The sequence below is a fragment of the Pteropus vampyrus genome, unplaced genomic scaffold (assembly GCF_000151845.1).
Source record: "Pteropus vampyrus isolate Shadow unplaced genomic scaffold, Pvam_2.0 Scaffold394, whole genome shotgun sequence".
Classification (NCBI taxonomy): domain Eukaryota; kingdom Metazoa; phylum Chordata; class Mammalia; order Chiroptera; family Pteropodidae; genus Pteropus; species Pteropus vampyrus.
In genome coordinates, this window is record NW_011889175.1 from 2,391,827 (window position 1) to 2,409,153 (window position 17,327).

A 17,327-nucleotide genomic window follows, 5' to 3' on the forward strand; every position below is an offset into this window, starting at 1 on the left:
ATCAAGCTAGTTCAAATAAAAGGGTGAGGGTTTTGTAAAGATACAGACAGGTCCCAGGACTCAAGGAAAAGCTGAGCCGCCAGGCTTTGGAAATTTTAAAAACCACTGAGGATCACCGCTGAGGATCACGCTCTCTCACACCCTCTCTTGTCTCCTCATCTCAGAGCTTTTCTGTTTCTGAGAATACCTTTTGCAACAGCTTTGTTCTAGTCCTTTTGTGATTTTATTTTTTACATTTAACTCCTTAATTTATGTAGAATTGTTTTTTCCATATGGTGTGCAGTGGAGATTTAACCTTATTTTTTTCAAATAGCTGATTGTCTCAACATTACTTCTTAAATAATCCTCTCGTGTGCATTATCTGTTAGATTTATGGGGCTGCCTGGAGTGCCATGTGGGGAAGGATTCCAAAGCCATGTCTGGGTTCAGCAGAAAAGCATGCTACTTAATTAGTGATGTCTGCAGCGAATGTGCTAGAGTGAGGTACAATACACATGCTACCTACCCATCACTGTAGGAATGACCTGTTCTTTCCTCATTGATTTGAAGTGCATCTTTTTTTATATACCTGATTATTTATATTCTATGATCCGATCCTGAATTTTCTGTTGTATTCTATTGGAGTGTTTTGTAACATACCATACTATATGTTGTATCTTTAACATTTAATATCTAATAATTCAAGTGGACTATACCAGTCAAGAAAAATTTGAAAAATAACAATAAATAATTGCAGACTGATATTGTTACTTAATTCTCCAGGTAAAATTTGGACTGATTTTATCATTCTTTTTAAAAAAATCCTTTGGTATTTTGATTAAAATTATATTAAATTCATAAATTAATCTAAAGAGAACTAATGTCTTTGTAATATCTCTCCCATCATTCTGGACCACATTCATCTATGTTCCAATCATATGGCAAGGGCTATGGGATGTTTGGATTGGCCAGACTTCGATCAGGTACTCACTTTGGAGCCAGAGAATATGGCAGCCTCTCCTGCACAGCCTCCCACATGGACTAAAAGTGGAGATTTCTCAAAAGAGAATCAAGGTGATGTTACCAGAAGGAGGGCATGGATGCTAGGCAGACATATAAAACAGACATTCACCCCAATGTTCTAAAGACATCAGAAGATAGTTACAGAATTAGAGCTTAAATGAGAAACTACCATATTAGTTTAGAGATTTAGAAACTCCATAGATAGTTGTAAAAGAAAACAAGAAGAATAAGTGTGCTTGGGTACAGGTGAGCTAGTTAGAGCTTTTTAAAAACTCTTGACACTCCAAAGTAAATAAGAAGTTATTCTCAGCATTTATTTGTGACATTTTGAACACTGCTTTTGTATGAAATTCAAGCAACTTAACAATATACACTATGATTATCATTTTATAATTAAGGACAACAAAAATATAAGCTTAGGGACAGACCCTGAAGTTAGAGATAGATTGGGATAGGGAAAAATCTTTGTCTATCAAAATAAACACTTTTTTGTCTACAACCATGCTACCCTGAACAAACCTGATCTTGTCTGATCTCAGAAGCTAAGCAGGGTCAGGCCTGGTTAGTACTTGGATGGGAGACCGCCTAGGAAGACCAGGGGCTGTAGGCATAAAAAATAAGGGATTGTAAGTTGACAAGGTCCTTGCAATCTGTGAGGTCAACTAAGGGTTGCCTCACCTAAAACAAAACAAAACAAAAAACCCCAAAGTGCCTTTCTCACGTGTTGTTGTGAGGATTAAAGGAGGTAATACCTGTAAAGTGCTGAAACAGTTGCTGGCACATGGTAAAAACTCAATAAGTAAACCAAAATAGACACTTTTTTTTTTTTTAGTAAGAATTATTTTGTTTGCAGAAACCCAAACCAAACTAAGGAGAGGTGGAATGTATTGCCTCATAAAACTCCTAAGACTGTGGGTGGATCTAGGTTTAGGTCCAGAGCGATCCAAAGGCTCAAATTATCTTGGTTGCAACATCTGCTATAGAGAGTCTAATTCTGTATAGTCAGCTAAGATGGTGCTGGCAGTTCTGGAAATATATTGCCCTACCTTAGTTACCCCTGCTAAAAAAGAAAAGTTTTTCTTCTAGTCCTATGGGAAAGACTCTGGTTGGCTGCGCCTTGTCTACCCCTTGGACCTATCATTATTTCTAAGATGATGGAGACTACCGTGATCTAGGCCGGGGTCACATGCCCATCTGTGGTATATTGAGATTGGCAGACTCACCACATTATAAAGTGCAGAATGGATGGTTGCTAGGCAAACTTATGTCCACTACAATAATGCAGATGTTAAAGCTGTGGAGCTTAAAATATTTTTGTTGCTAGATTATAAATTTTTAAAAATTAAAACAATACAAATAATGACATTATTGAGAGCTTACTCTACTAAAGATCTTTACATTTATTCTTTTAATAACCCCGTGTGATAGGTAACATCATGCCCATTTTAAATGTGAAGAAATCGAGGCCTGGAGTGGTAGAGACAAGGTAATCACTCAGATTTATCATACTCTACAGCTCTTGGTATTTAACATTATAATAGACTGCTTTTCTGATGGGTCACCTTAGGTTAAGAAACTCGCAAATCTAAAGACCAACAGGATTTATTGTTATGATTGGCTTAATGTACAGGAAATTATGCTCTGAATTCTGTATGGCCGTGTCTGTCTGGAGGTTATTGTTAATGTCTCCCAGTCTTTTCATTTCTGATTTTTTTATGCCGGGTACAATTGATAGTTGTATGTGACTAGAACACTGTCTTGGATTTGTCTTCTTATTTTGCTGTAATTGTTGGCTAGTAAAGGTACTGTTAGCTGTTTTCATTGCAGCAAGAGCTGTCTACATTTTACAAAATCACTAAGTTGCTTTATTATATTTTAGAGTACTAAGGGTAAAGATTGTGTATTAGTCTCCTCAAAGATTATTAATTATATTCTAGAATAAAACTTTTTACAATGAACATAAAGTAAAATTGAAAAAATTAAGCTGGCTCTAGGCAAATATAAATTTTGCAAAACAAAAAAATGCTAAAGCGAATTTCTAAAAATCACTGTTCACCACAGATGTTTTAATGTTAACCTGCTTTGTCCACTTACGGTGTAATAAAGTTGATTTTTATACTCATTAATTTCATTTTAGGATATAGAATTATGATGGTATTCACAAGATTAGTATTAAACATTTATATTGAAAATAAATGAAATAATTTTAAATGCTGCCAAGCTGGTTTTTAGCAGCCAGGTCTAGCAGGTCGTGTCAGACAACCATATTTATGTGTGTATTTCCACAGATGTATTTTGATAAGAAAAATGTTTTCCTTGCATGTTTTTCTTCTGCTTCTCTCCAAGGAGATTGTAGTTAGGAGGAAGAAAATCTAGCCCCCTCTTATTTCTCTACCACCTACCAGTTTCTTAACACTATTCTTTTATTTCTCAGATTTCCTCCAACTTCCTCTGTGCTTGGGTCTCAAAGGAAGTCTGCGGGATCATTAAGGCATCTCTAACCCTCAGGAAGTAGTTAAAGAAACTATCTGAGTCTTTTGGTGCCCAAAATGCTTTGATTCTAAACTAAAGCATGAGAAGACAAGATATTTGGGGGGGAAAATACAGCAAAGCATTTCTGACGGCCGTTAGCTCTCTTTGTTACCTTGGGAAAAATAATTTCAGCATTACAAGCCTTAACATTTCTTATCTATTAAAAGTATGATGCCTTCCAGTTCTCATATTTTAGAATTGTAAATATGAGATAATTCAGAGAATGAAGAATTGTGGTTAATATAAACTGACTATATACAAATACATAGATTGCTGGAGAATTAGAATGTAATCAAATTATTTTTAATACTAAAAATATTTTAAATACAGTTGAATCTTTGATTGTGCCGATGGAACTTCAGGATTTATAATACCTTATTGTGAACTTTACTGTTGTAATAGAGATGCATGGAAGTGCCAGATAATAGATTTTATATTAATAGATTTGCAGATAAATCAGCTTTTGTTTTTCCGCCTTTCACTATAACTAGTAACTCATCTTCTTTAGGCTAACACAAGCTTTAGGCTAAAACGATCTTTTTCTTCAAACAGAAAAGAATCACTTAGAGAAGAGATAAATATTGACCCACCTAGATTGCAATTAATTTTGTCTCTGATTATTGTATAACTTGAGGTTTCTTTAGCATATGTGCTGCCCAAGTGAGCCCTAACTTGAAGTTTCTTCGTTGTTTTTTAGTGAATGAGGGCAGGACTCTTTTAATGAATATTGCAAAGTAAGGTCAAAGCCTAGAACTTAGATGCCAGGTAATCCTTTTTGCCCTTTTTAGTGTGAGAAATCATGAGAAATTGGAAGATTATTTGCATAAATATTGTATTTATTTGTGTTGGCCATTGTTAAGCAAATTTACTCAAACACGGTTTAGGAATTTAGATGCTAGGAATATTTTGACAAGGTGGGGAATAAATTTCTTTTGCAAAGAAATTAATATATATCTCATTTAGCATTAGCACACTGGTAGGAAATTATTTTTTTATCTGGTGTTTTGCTCCTCTAGACTGTTCTTGGCACCTAGCAAAGTGCTGGTCACATCACTGGTATTACAGGGCATCAAATCTCAAGTATAAAAAGGGCATTTAAAATATAGTTGACCTAAACAAACAAACAATAAGAAAAACAAAACAAAACAAAAAAGAAACAAAAAAATAAAATATAGGTGACCTAAAAATGCTCTCGCAATGCAATTTATTTTTCAGGCCCAGAGAATTGAAATATAAGAAAAACAACAAATTTGTGATACATTAAGTTCAGGATATGATTACTGCTAGGGCAGAAAGAAGATGGATGGAGTCAGGGAGAGGTTCAGAGGAGCTTTTTGTTAGGAAATAAAACTGAGCAAATACGACAATGTTAAGACTGTTAAAGATGGGTATGTGAATGTTCATTATATCGTACTCTTTTAGCATATTAAAATATACAATTTTAAAATTCAGATAAAGTCCAGTTTTTCTTTGTGCTGGATCACTTAACTATCACTTTAATTCTGATTCATTAACTTTTTAAAAAATAATATGTTCTTAGGTATTCAGTATGAGTTTTGACAATTATATTCATCTGTGTAACCACTAGATAAGCTCTAGGCCACTTCTATCACTCTCAGAAGGTTCTCTCATTACCCTTTCTAGTCAATTCGTCTTCCCATCCCCACTTTTCTGATTTCTTTCACCATAAGTTGGTTTTGTCTGTTCTTGAAATTTGTAGGAATGGAGTCATATAGTAGTTGTTCTTTTGTATAAGCCTCTTTCCCTTAATATCATGTTTTTGAGATTCATGGTTGTTACATGTATCAATAGTTGATTATTTTTCAGAGCTGGTTAATATTCCATTAGACAAGTATACCATAATTTTCCTGTTGATAAAATTTGGATTGTTTTCAGTTTCTGAATGCCATAGGTAAGACTGCTGTGAACATTCTTGTGTTCAGTTTTGTGTATGTGAATATATGTTTTCATTTCTCTTAGGTGAATATTAAGAGTGGAATTGGTGGTTCATAGCGTTCATGTTTAACTTTATAAGAAACTGCCAAACAGTTCCTTAGAGTAGGTATGCCATTTTACACTCTCAACAACAATGTATGAGAGGTCCACGCACTTGCTAACATAAGATGTTATTAATCTTTTTTTGTTAGCCTTTTAGTAAGTGTGGAATGATATTTCTTTGTGATTTTTAGTTTCTGTTTTCCTGATGAATAAAGATAAGCCACCTTTCCATGTGTTTATTGGCCATTCAGTTATCTTAAAAAGTATCTGTTCAAGTGTTTTACCTGTTTTTTTTTTTTTTTACTGGGTTGTTTATCTCTTTATTGTTGGTTTGTAGAACTCTTTATATATTCTGGATACAAGTTTTGTCAGATGTGTATGTTGTGAATACTTTTTCCAGTCTGTAGCTTGTCTACTCATTTTCTTAATGGGGGATTTGGATTAACTGACATTTTTCTTTTATGGTTAGTGTTGTGTGTCCTGTACAGCAAATCTTTGCCTACTTCAAGGTCACAAAGATCTATGTTTCCTTCTAGAAGCTTTATGTGTGCTTCAAGTTTAGACCTATAATCCATCTTGAAATAATTTTTATATATTGACTATTTTTCTTTGCTATTACTTTGCCCCCACCTGACTGACAAGGTCCTTTGAACCCTAAAGATCCTCATTATTTCTCTTTAGGGGGGTAATTGTAAAAGACTCCTCTGTAACTTGTACCAAACACTTTACTAAACACTGCTGCCTCCTATTCATTTATTGTGTTCCCTCTTCAGTGGGGTCTCACTAAGTCTAAGACAAATCGAGTCACCCCTCTGTGTTTTTATAGTTACTCCCTATCACACTTTCTGGTTTTAAAGCAAAATATTCAGGAAAACCATAGGAAAACAGCATCTTGGCCTCAGAGTTGCCACTTGGAATAATGATATTATATGTGAATGCATGCTTATTAAAAGGATTTTGATGCCTTCTTTACCTTTGATTTAAATCTTGTGCAGTGTTAGCATTGTGATGGTATTGTCACAGAACCAAAAGGGCTACTCATTAACATTACTAAATGGGAGAGAGTGCATTGAAGCAAAAGTTGAGGTCTTATAATTCGTGAGACTCTCTTAAATGCAGCTTTGTACTTAAACCATTAGGCTACTTTATTTTTTTGATGTTGATGTGCTGAATGGGGAGGGCGGAAAAGTGGTGAAATTGAAAGGATTAAGGGGGTAAATACAAAAAATCCTTTTATACTGGCTTATCTGTTTTATACTGTTATCATTTTATCTGTTTGAAGAAATCTAAAATTATTTATGAAAGGAATACATTTTTAAGTCGAAGATGGGAAACTGTTGCTAAATCATTGGGTGTTAACTGGGTTAGGATAGAGACCAGAGTATGCTGAAAGGAATGTTAATCCTGCTAAATTTTATTTATTGTCAACAACAATATGCCAAAACAAACAAAAACAAAAAATAAAGTAAAAAACCGACCTGAGAAACTATTCTCAGACTTTAAGAAAAAAAGATTGAACAGTTATTTTGGATTTCTTATAGAGGGTAATAATCTTGAGTTTGGTTAAAACATTTTCTGTGAGCAATCAACTCTTAAATATTTATGTGAGATTGATCAATTTTGCTGTTTATTTTCCTAAAATATTTCATCTCAATCAGTTTTATCTTGCCCTCTCTGGTTCTGCCTGGTGAGCGAACTGCTACAATCTGCTTTTACTATGAGAAGAAAGATGAATTTTAATATTTGCTTGAGCATAATGTAATTGGAGAGGTAAAGCTGCTGCTTACAAAATAACAAAAAATTCTCAAGATTTAAATCATTTTTGAAATATCCACTGTCGTGGACTTTTTCCATATCCTTTCCACTAGTGAGAATGGTAGAGTTAGAGAAGTCTTGACCTCCGTAGAATTCTGCTTTTTACATGTTTTTAACTTGCTGGCTGTTTATGCATACCACTTCCATGATATTATGCTAGCAGTATCTCCTTAGCAGTAGGAGTGAGCTGTACAGCTGTCGTAGGCCAGTACAGGCACAGCCTGGGAGCCTTAATCCAGGCAAGAGCTAGGGTGTCAGTGGCTTATTGTGGTCTAGGGGCAAGTAAAAGGTCGAGAAATCTATAGGTCAACAAAGTAAGGCGATCAGCACAGGCCAGGGTTGCCTGTCTTTCAGGGCAAGAAAAAGGACTAATAAACAATGTACTCAAGTGAATCTATGCCGATGATTGTGTTGTATTATAGAAATAGCATTGGCTTTGGAGCCAAGCAGACCTAGTGTTCTGCATGATGTCGGGAAGATAGCGTACACTCGTAGTTTCTTTTTCGGTCAAATGACTGTGAAGCTTACATAAAATATTTTATATAATGTACCTAGCACATAATCGGTATTTGAAAAGTATTTAATATCCCTTCCCTTCTATATTTCATATCTGGATGGAAAATTGTTTCCGGATTTCATTCTGCCCGTCTGGAGAAACTGGTGCTAGCTAGTTTAGGAGCAGGTCAATGAAACAACCCAGCAGACAGGGCCCTGATTCATCTCCCTCATGTATGCCCCATGTTTAGGTCATCTGCTCCTATAGTGCCAGCTCTTACCTGAGTATCTATAATGTTCAGCTACAAATTTTTGTTTTTAGCATTTCTGTGATCCCTTACTAGCATATCAAATTTAACCATGACCTGGGCAAACTTCTTTGCAGCCACTTATTATTTCATTAAGGGGCTGTCTTCTCTTTCTCTTTGGCTAGGAGGCTTTCTCATTGTTCTTTTCCCTCCTAATTTTTACCTCCAAGTTTGTGAAGAAAGCAGGAGTAACTCCTCATATCTCCCCAGTTAGTAGGCACCGTTTTGAACAAAAATTCCTACCTCTGAAGAGCTTATAATGAAAGGTAATATGGTGATTACTATTCATACCAAATGTAGGTTGTGAATTTTATATACTATTGATATTTTTTAAAATAATGTTAACCTTTGAATTTTTGCCTTTTCTCTTTCATTTAAAGATAGTTTTCTTAAACCCTTTCCTTACCTTTTTAATTGCAGTAGGAATCTGTTGTTTCATTGTTTCTTGAGAACCTCCCCTTAATATTGTCTTTTAAACTGACACAGGTGACTGGCTTTTGCTCTGAGTACGAGGAACCAGAGTGGATAGATAGCATTGGGACTCAGCTGCATTTGCTTCCATGTGGTCACTAGGACCACCAGAAATCTCCTACTGGGCACCAGATTCATCGAATTGTATGCCATCAGGTCATATTCCATATATGGAATTTTATTGCTCCTCAAAAGAAGAAACATGTTGAGACAATAGTTTCTGAGAAGTCAGACTTTGCCCCAATTTCTTTCAGACTTAGTACCTCAGGCCTTAAGTAACATAGATTTAAAATTCTTTCAGGAGCACAAATTCTTCACCGGGACAGATGAGTCATTGATTTTGCTCTGTGGAAAGAAAGGATCTCAAGTTAATACATTGCCCACAACCTAAATGCAGATTTAAGCTTTGGGAAACTTCAAATACATTTAAGAACATTCAGTCTTAAACTGAAGCACAGTATTTTCAGATGATCCACCAACATATGGAAATTTGCAACATCGGCCTCTTCAATAATCCATCTCAGTTGAATAGTTTAAGCAAGTATTTTCCACTCTCCAGTTAACCACATTTTTCTTGGCATGAAATTACTTTTCTACTAATTCAAATTGTTAGTTTGACTGTTGGGCTGAATTCAGTTATGGAAATGGAAATAGAAATTATTTAGTGATCTTACTGCTGTGTCATTCACATATGGTCACAGCGTTTATATACTGATGCTTTTGGGTATGTAGAAGTTTTTATTATTTACTTAATTTATTTTTCATGAAAATATAGCAGACATACAATATTATATTAGTTTCAGGTGTACAACATAGTGATTTAACATTTATATACTTTACAATATGATCACTACAGTGTCTACTAACCGTCTGTCACCATACAAGTTATTATGATATCATTGACTATTTTCCCTATGCCGTACATTACATCCTTGTAACTTCTTTATTTTATAACTGGATGTTTGTACCTCTGATTCTCCTTTACCTTTTTCATTATCCCCCTACCTCCTTCTCCTCTAACAACCATCACTTGTTTCTCTGCATCTATGAATCTGTTTCTGTTTTATTTGTTCATTTGTTTTGTTTTTTCAAATTCCACATATGAGTGAAATCATATGGTATTTGTCTTTCTCTGTTTAACTTATTTCACTTAGCACAATACCTGCTAGGTCCATCCATTGTTGTCGCAAATGGCAAGATTCCATTCTTTTTTATGACTGAGTATATTCTAGTGTGTGTGTGTATGTACATAAGCGTGTACATACACCACATCTTTATCCATTCTTCTATTTATGGACAGACACTTAGGTTGCTTTCATATCTTAGCTATTGTAAATAATGCTGCCATGAACATAGGGATGCATATATCTTTTCAAATTAGCGTTTTTGTTTTCTTTGGATAAATATGCAAGAGTGGAATTGCTGGGTTATAAGGTAGTACTATTTTTAATTTTTGAGGAACCTCCATATTGTTTCCATAGTGGCTGCACCCATTTACAATCCAACCAACAGTGCACGAGGGTTCCCTTTTCTCCACATCCTCACCAACACTTGTTATTTGTTGATTTTTTGATAATAGTCATTCTGACACATATGAAGTGATATTTCATCGTGATTTTGATTGGCATTTCCCTGATGATTAGTGATATTGAGCATCTTTTCCTATGTCTGTTGGCCATCTGTATGTCTTCTTTGGAGAAATGTCTATTTAGGTCCTCTGCCCATTTTTAATCAGATTGTTTTTTTGATATTGAATTGTATGAGTTCTTTATATATTTTGGATATATACTGTGATGTTGGTTCGTTACCCTCAAATTATATTTTTAATTGGCTATATACCTCCTGGCAATGAATCATATGCATGACTCAGTTTACTTTCTTAGAGTTCGGGGTGGAAATATTAAGTACTTTTATAACTGCCTTCAGTTCTATCCTAGGTAAGGGATTGTTACCAGAATTCATGTTTCACAGATACTTCCTGTGACCGCTTGTAGGGCAGGGAAAGAGACCTCCAGTTAAATCTTTTCTCTTTCCTTCCCTCTCTTGCCCACTGATCCGTGGTTGTTTGTTCTGGCATTTTGTTTGGTGGGTGTGAGTGACGTAATGACTTTTCCTTTTAATTGGGTAATATTTTTTTTACCTGTTCTTCTTTCCTGCATCTAGCATTTCCAGCCTACTTCTTTCACATTTGACCAGCATGGTCTCTTAGTGATCCCAAACAAAGAATTTTAAGATTCTGGCAACTTTAGATTGGTTTGAGAGAGGAAAAGGGCAAATTTGGGGTAAACTGTGCAGGTATCTTTGGAGTGCACAGAGACAGCCCCTTTCCCTGATTATGTGTTATTACTAAGGGCAGGAGCCCTGTAATACACATTTTACACTAATGTCCAGCTCACAACAAATGTGATGTTTTTGATGCACGAGATCCTTTCTTTACTCAAAAGTTATCTTAAAAAATACACATATATCTATTATCTTATGATGTTTTTGATCTGTGTTTTAGTAGTGATCTCAAACTCTGCTCTGAAGGAAAAGTCTTAGTTTTTAAGGTACTTCTTTCGTACACCTACCTTAGTATCTCTTAAAGGAGAAATAATCCATAACAACCAACACTACTTTTCATGATGTCTGATAATCTTTAATATCAGCAACCCTTCAACAGCAGATCACTGTTTTTCACCTTGAACCCTACACTCTAGACTTTCTTAACTTCTTACATTTCTCTGAATGTTTCATGTTCCTCTGTGCCTCTGTGCTGTAACCCCAGCCATACTTGTTTATTTCCATCTTGTCTGCCTGTGGCACTTCTGATTATCTTTCAATGATCAAGGACCCTCCTGAGCAAAACCTTTCTTGACTGACTCCATTCTACCTTTCCCTTCAAAGTTGAGCACTTTTTTATGTTACCTTTTTTACTTTGTGTAATACATTTTTATATATATTTCTATAACAGTGCTTAATATACTGAGTTGTAATTATTTGTTCATTGGTAAAATATAGTAGTAGTTACATGCTTGGTCTTTCTTTCCATCTTTGCTATTTAATGGCAAAATGGCAAGTGGCAAGTTTTTTACCTTCTCTAAGACCTTGTTTTCCGTTTGTGAAATAGTAATGTACCTATCTCATAGGGTTTTTATGAGATTAAATGAAATTATACACATAAAACAAAACACTTAAAGGTTATGTATATGGCTAGCCATGTTTGCAAAGAGCAGATTGCAATACTTTTTCCTGAATAAATCCTTTGCGGTGACAAAAAATAAGTAAAGAAAACACAACTCTGTTTTTGGCATATATTGAATATTCAATGAGTAGTGAGAATGGTGACCGCATATTTGTGTCCTCTATTATATTCTGAGCTTCTTAAAGACATGAGATTTGTTTTATTCATCTTTTGTTTCCCAGTATTTTGTCTTTAACAGGTTTGTTCAGTAAATGGTTATTCAACGGGAAAATAACCATTCAACATCATGAGATCTTTACTCATATTTTCTTTATGTTCTTCTGTACTTTTTTCTTTTTTTCTTCCCCATTCCAACAGATTGTACTGTGAGATATACTATTGTTTTAGGGGTTTTGTACACTGTGTATGGCTTCAAACACAAATAGAACTCTTAGAAACATCTATTTTAACCTTCAGTAAGAGTTACTTATCTGTTAATTGTAAATTAAAATATGCTATGTTTAATATTAGACTAGGATTTCACGACTTAAGAGTCTTAGAAGTTCTGTTCAACTGTCTTAGCATGTTTTTGAATGTGCAAAGTACATTCATTAGTTCTTGCAGAGTGAGAGTTATTTTACATGAAAACAAGGAACCATACTCTTGTCTCTTGAGGGAGGGTGTACTGTAGATGATTGAGAAAGAAGATAAGAGTGACTGGGCTCTTCTAATTTTGTATGAGCCGGGAAAGCCCAACACATATGTATTCGGAGATTTCTAGTTCTTATTTTTAACCCACATAGAAAAGGGAGACATTTCCTATTAAAGGGCCTACTGTGGTTCATATGTGTATGCTTTTCTACTCATTCCATTGCATTGTTGCTGAGATAGTATTTGTTTCACACTTTTCTTCTAGGATTTCCACCATTAGAAAATAAAAACATAATTGTAAAATTAGAGCACCGAGGCATTTTTAAAGATTTGCATTTATACTATCAAAACATTTTGTTCATTCACCAAACTTTCAGCAAAATAATCCAAGTTTAAGAATTATTCAGTTTTCTTCGCTAGCACAAGGCTGTTATCACCACTTGAATTTTGAGCTTTATTTCAGCCTTTGTGCTATCGACGTAGTAGGCTTATACACTCGAGAATGACGGTGCTGAGAAGAGCCTGTTTCCTCAGAACTTTGTCTGCTTTGTGAGCCTTATCTCATTAACCCTCACAGTAGTTCTCTGGCATGTATTGGTCAGACTCAGAAAGGGACAGTGGTCATTTTTCTGAATTCCCACTACATGTAATCCATTTTGTTATATGATAATGGTCTTGGGAGGAGATTTTAATCACTGCGTACACTAATTCACTTAACAAACACTTATTGAGCACCTGCTTTTTGCTATGTACCATGTTAATTTCTGAAGCTGGTGAAAATGATTGTCAAGTTCTACATTAGGTAAGAATAGTAATTTCTCAAATTCGTATAGCTTTTATAATATCTTTTTAAAATCCTTTTCCATACTTTAATTCATTCAATCTTCACAATACCCCCCAAAGGATAGGTTTTATGATTTTACATTATAATCAAACTGAAATCCAAAGAAATGGAATTAAGCCACTTGTATGGAAATAAGTTCTGAAGAGATGGGCACATAGAAGCACAATCTCATCTAAAAATAACTTTCGTGGAAAAAACAGTATCCTTATTTCATGCTCTTTATTTAGTTTTAGCTTTGCTGGGGCTACTGTACTGCTTTTCCAACCACTCTCTCCCGCACCCATTGCCGCCAAGCCTACGACAGCAGGGAAGGAAACAGTGGCTGTGACTGTCCAGGCTCCTGTGTTTCTCATGGCTCAGAAAGCACCATTTGCTATCTGGGTGGGAATTGGGAAGATGCTGGTCAAAGAGGACAAACTCTAGTGAGTTCAATAGTGATACTTGATTTTCTTTTTAAAGTCTTATGTCTGATATAGAAAAAGTGAATCACTGCAGGGTGAAAGGACTCTGGCCTGAGTTTTTGAAATATGTTAATGGTAAAGTAATAGAAATAAAATATACCTTCCTGCAAGATTGTTATCATTCGTGTTTTGCCCTTTTTGCTTTTTTTCTCATTCTTGAAAGGTGAATTGAAATGCTCACTTGCTTTCATACATGGTGAGTTTATCACGTTAATCTTAGAAAAAACCTGACTACTTCATTTTTTAGCTAAAAGACCCAGTGAGCAAGTTTGAGTGCTGACTCATTTGTACTGCCTGCCGAGTAAACTATACAAATAGTGTTTTATGATTTAACTCTATCTAAAAAAAACAATTTGAAAATTGAAGATGTGTTCGGGAAAAGACATGGGTTTTTAGCCGTGGCTTTGCCACAGACTGACTATGACTTAGAATTCTGTTTTCTAATTTATGAGCCTCATTTTCTTAAGGTTTCAGTTTAGCATTTTTATAAATGAACAGTTCGGATTGAATTATCACTAAGGTCTCCTCTAGCTCTATAATTCTATTATACATTATTTTTTGATTAGTATTTGTACTCAGGATACTCTGGATGGGGGCCAAACATAATATACTTGAAATTAATAGCTATTTTATTCACCTTCTCTAAATATTGTCATTTATTAGGCTATCTTGAGTGTAGCTATATAATTCATGTGTACTTACTATACTGATGAATCTTTCTCCTTTCCTAGAATAATCTCCAGGAGAGAGAGAAGGATTTAGCATGCATGAAGATAAATATAATCTCAAGATAAGCACTCTTACTGATTATACGAAGCTAATATTAACACAAATTGGCTGTCAATTCCAAGGACAAACTTTCACATATCCAAAGCTGCCCTGTAATTTTTACTTTAATATTATTTGACAAGAATATTTGTCATGGAATTTTGGAATTGAATGCAGATTCCTATATAATGGCAGTATTCTTTGTTTTTCTTTTCCATTATTCTAACACCTCAAATTTATTCAGGCTCATTAAGAACGAAGTAAAAGTGGGTTGAGGAAGTGAGAAGATGCTGCTCAAAGAGTACAAACTTCCAATTATAAGATGAATAAATTTTGGGGATCTAATATTTAGCATGGTGACTATAGTTAGCGATACTGTATAGTATACCTAAAAGTTGTTAAGAAAGTAGATCTTAAAGTGTTCTGACTTCAGACAAAAAAACTGTAATTATGTGAGGTGATAGATGTATCAACTGACCTTATTGTGATAATCAGTTTCGAATCATTTGCATCATTTTGTAGAATGCCTATCAATTTGGATTTGTCTTCTGTTTTATCATAAATAGACTGAACTTATGTATTTTTAGCAGGAAAAAACAAACTGATATATCCTCAGTGTATATGGGAGAGTAGGATGCATGACATTGGTTTGTCTTAATACTGGTGATGTAAACCTTGATTACTGCGGGATTTCTTCACATAAAGTTACTGTTTTTCCCTTTGTAACTAATAAATATCTTGGGGGAGATTTGTTGAGACTGCAAATACCTTGTTACTCTTTAAACTTTTCACTAATTTTATCATTCATCAGTGGGTCTTGCCTACAGCAATTATTACTGTAGTGTTTTAATGATTATTTTCTATTTCTCGCATTCCTTTGACATTTATTGTCATTTATAAAAACTGTTCCTTTTCCCCATTTGTTTATTTATTTGCATCAATATAGACTTAAGAATATTCATTTTATAGGTTATAATCTCATACCACTATTATTTATTTTGATACTCAAATTGTATCAGCTTTTGTTTTCATTACCTTTTAATTTAAAAAATGAATAAAAAATTTTCACCAAGTATAGTTACTTTATGAGGGTTGAGCAATATATTGCACGATAGCTTAATGTTCAATAGTTGATTTCTATGAACTCTGACAATTCTTAGTCTCCTACCACTGAACTCCTTAGTCATGTGTTATATAAGAATGAGGAGGGAAAGAACATGAACACATCTTTGTCTTTTCTCCTCTTCCTGAACCCAGTTAATTCTGCCAATTTGGTCAGAAAATCCTTAATGACAACAAAAACTTGGCAGTTACTAAGGGCAGTTCTTTTGCACAATAAAAAAAAAAAATTACAAAGTGTTTAAAGATATGGAAACTTGGATGGAATTCTTGTTCCCCAGTGGTGACTCTGTGACTGGGTGTTCAGGATGGAGTGCTTGCTGACCCCCGGAACACAGCTATTGTGCATGGTTAATATTGTGTTTCCGTCTGTATTTTATCACTGGGAGTGCTGATCCAAAACAAACTATCTGGTGTATCCAGCTAGTCCAGGACATACCCACTTAGCAACAAAAGTACGGATAAGGATTTCCTTGTGCTTAAACTGCTAGAGTTTTGGGAGTTTTGTTTTGTTTTTATCTAGTAAAAGAATTGCTGTTTAGTATTTTTAAGTATTTTTCGGTTATTTCATTTTGTTGGCTGTTATATCCAGTTATGTGTAACATTTCATTATAGTATTTATCACGTTATCTTTTATAATTTATACTTTATGAGTGGTCTTTTTTGAGGGGTGCATGAGAAGGAAAAGGATCCTTCTCAGGTAAACAACTTGACAAAGTCTGCACATCAAGTGTTTGAATATCCCACATGCTTTGCTTATAGAGAGTTCTTTGCTGTTGAAAAGGGGGAAACATTATGGTTTTTAAGGATAAAAAATTGTTCCTTATCAATTCTATTAGGGATAGATAAAAGCCTGTACATTGGGTTTGTGAGGCAAGCATTTTCTTTACTTAAGGAAGAATGCTGTAATCCATTATTGACTTCTCACAATAAGATTAAATTTGTATGTCACTGCAAGAGCAAACTGTTCACCTTCAAGCCATGTGTTAAGTTGATAATAATTTATTAAGGAGAATTTTGTTCTAATAGATTTGTTTTGATAGCAAATTTAGCCGAAGAGATCATATATATATAGAATTTGATAACCTTCAGTAAATGGAGAGAGTGACCATGTCCCGCATAGTCAAAAGGCACATAACGGGATCGAACAAGGACCCTTTACCCAAATATTTGCAAAAATCCTTACTCTGGAACTATTAGCAATGTTTTTAAACTGGATTTTATTACTCAAGCTATAAATATTTCTCACAATTTCACAGGGAAATCAAGACTACAAAAATATATCTGTTTGTGACAGAATTTTTCATAATTCATCTAACCAATATTTACAGTACATCTTCTGTTAGTGATCCCTGCTAGATGTTGACCAATGTATAAAATTCATTTGTGCTACAAATGAGTATACATATTGTTATAGTGATGTCATGTGAAGTGGGGTGCAACTTGCTCTAAAAGGTTAGAAACAAGTGTAATGTCGAGCCAGAGTCACAGAAAGATGGTATGAATTTTACCTTGTGAATGTGCAAGAGAACGTATGCAGGTCCTTAACTAGCCCTTCATGAACTGCAACACAGTTCTAAAGAGTTACTAAAAGAAAAAAGTAAAAGAACCTTGGATAAATAAACACTGTAGAAGTGATGTATTGTAGTTATTGTTGACTTTTTTGGTGTCTTCAGTTTTAATCCCTTCAACGTACTTTG

General features: G+C 34.5%; 1 protein-coding gene and 1 pseudogene across 1 annotated transcript in view; both read left to right on the forward strand.

Annotated features, from left to right (window-relative positions):
- Positions 1-17,327, forward strand: part of LOC105305779 (beta-2-syntrophin) — a 52,297-nt gene that overhangs the window by 9,262 nt on the left and 25,708 nt on the right. The gene's annotated exons all lie outside the window — the stretch shown is intronic.
- On the forward strand, positions 1,494-1,612 carry LOC111731730 (annotated as a pseudogene).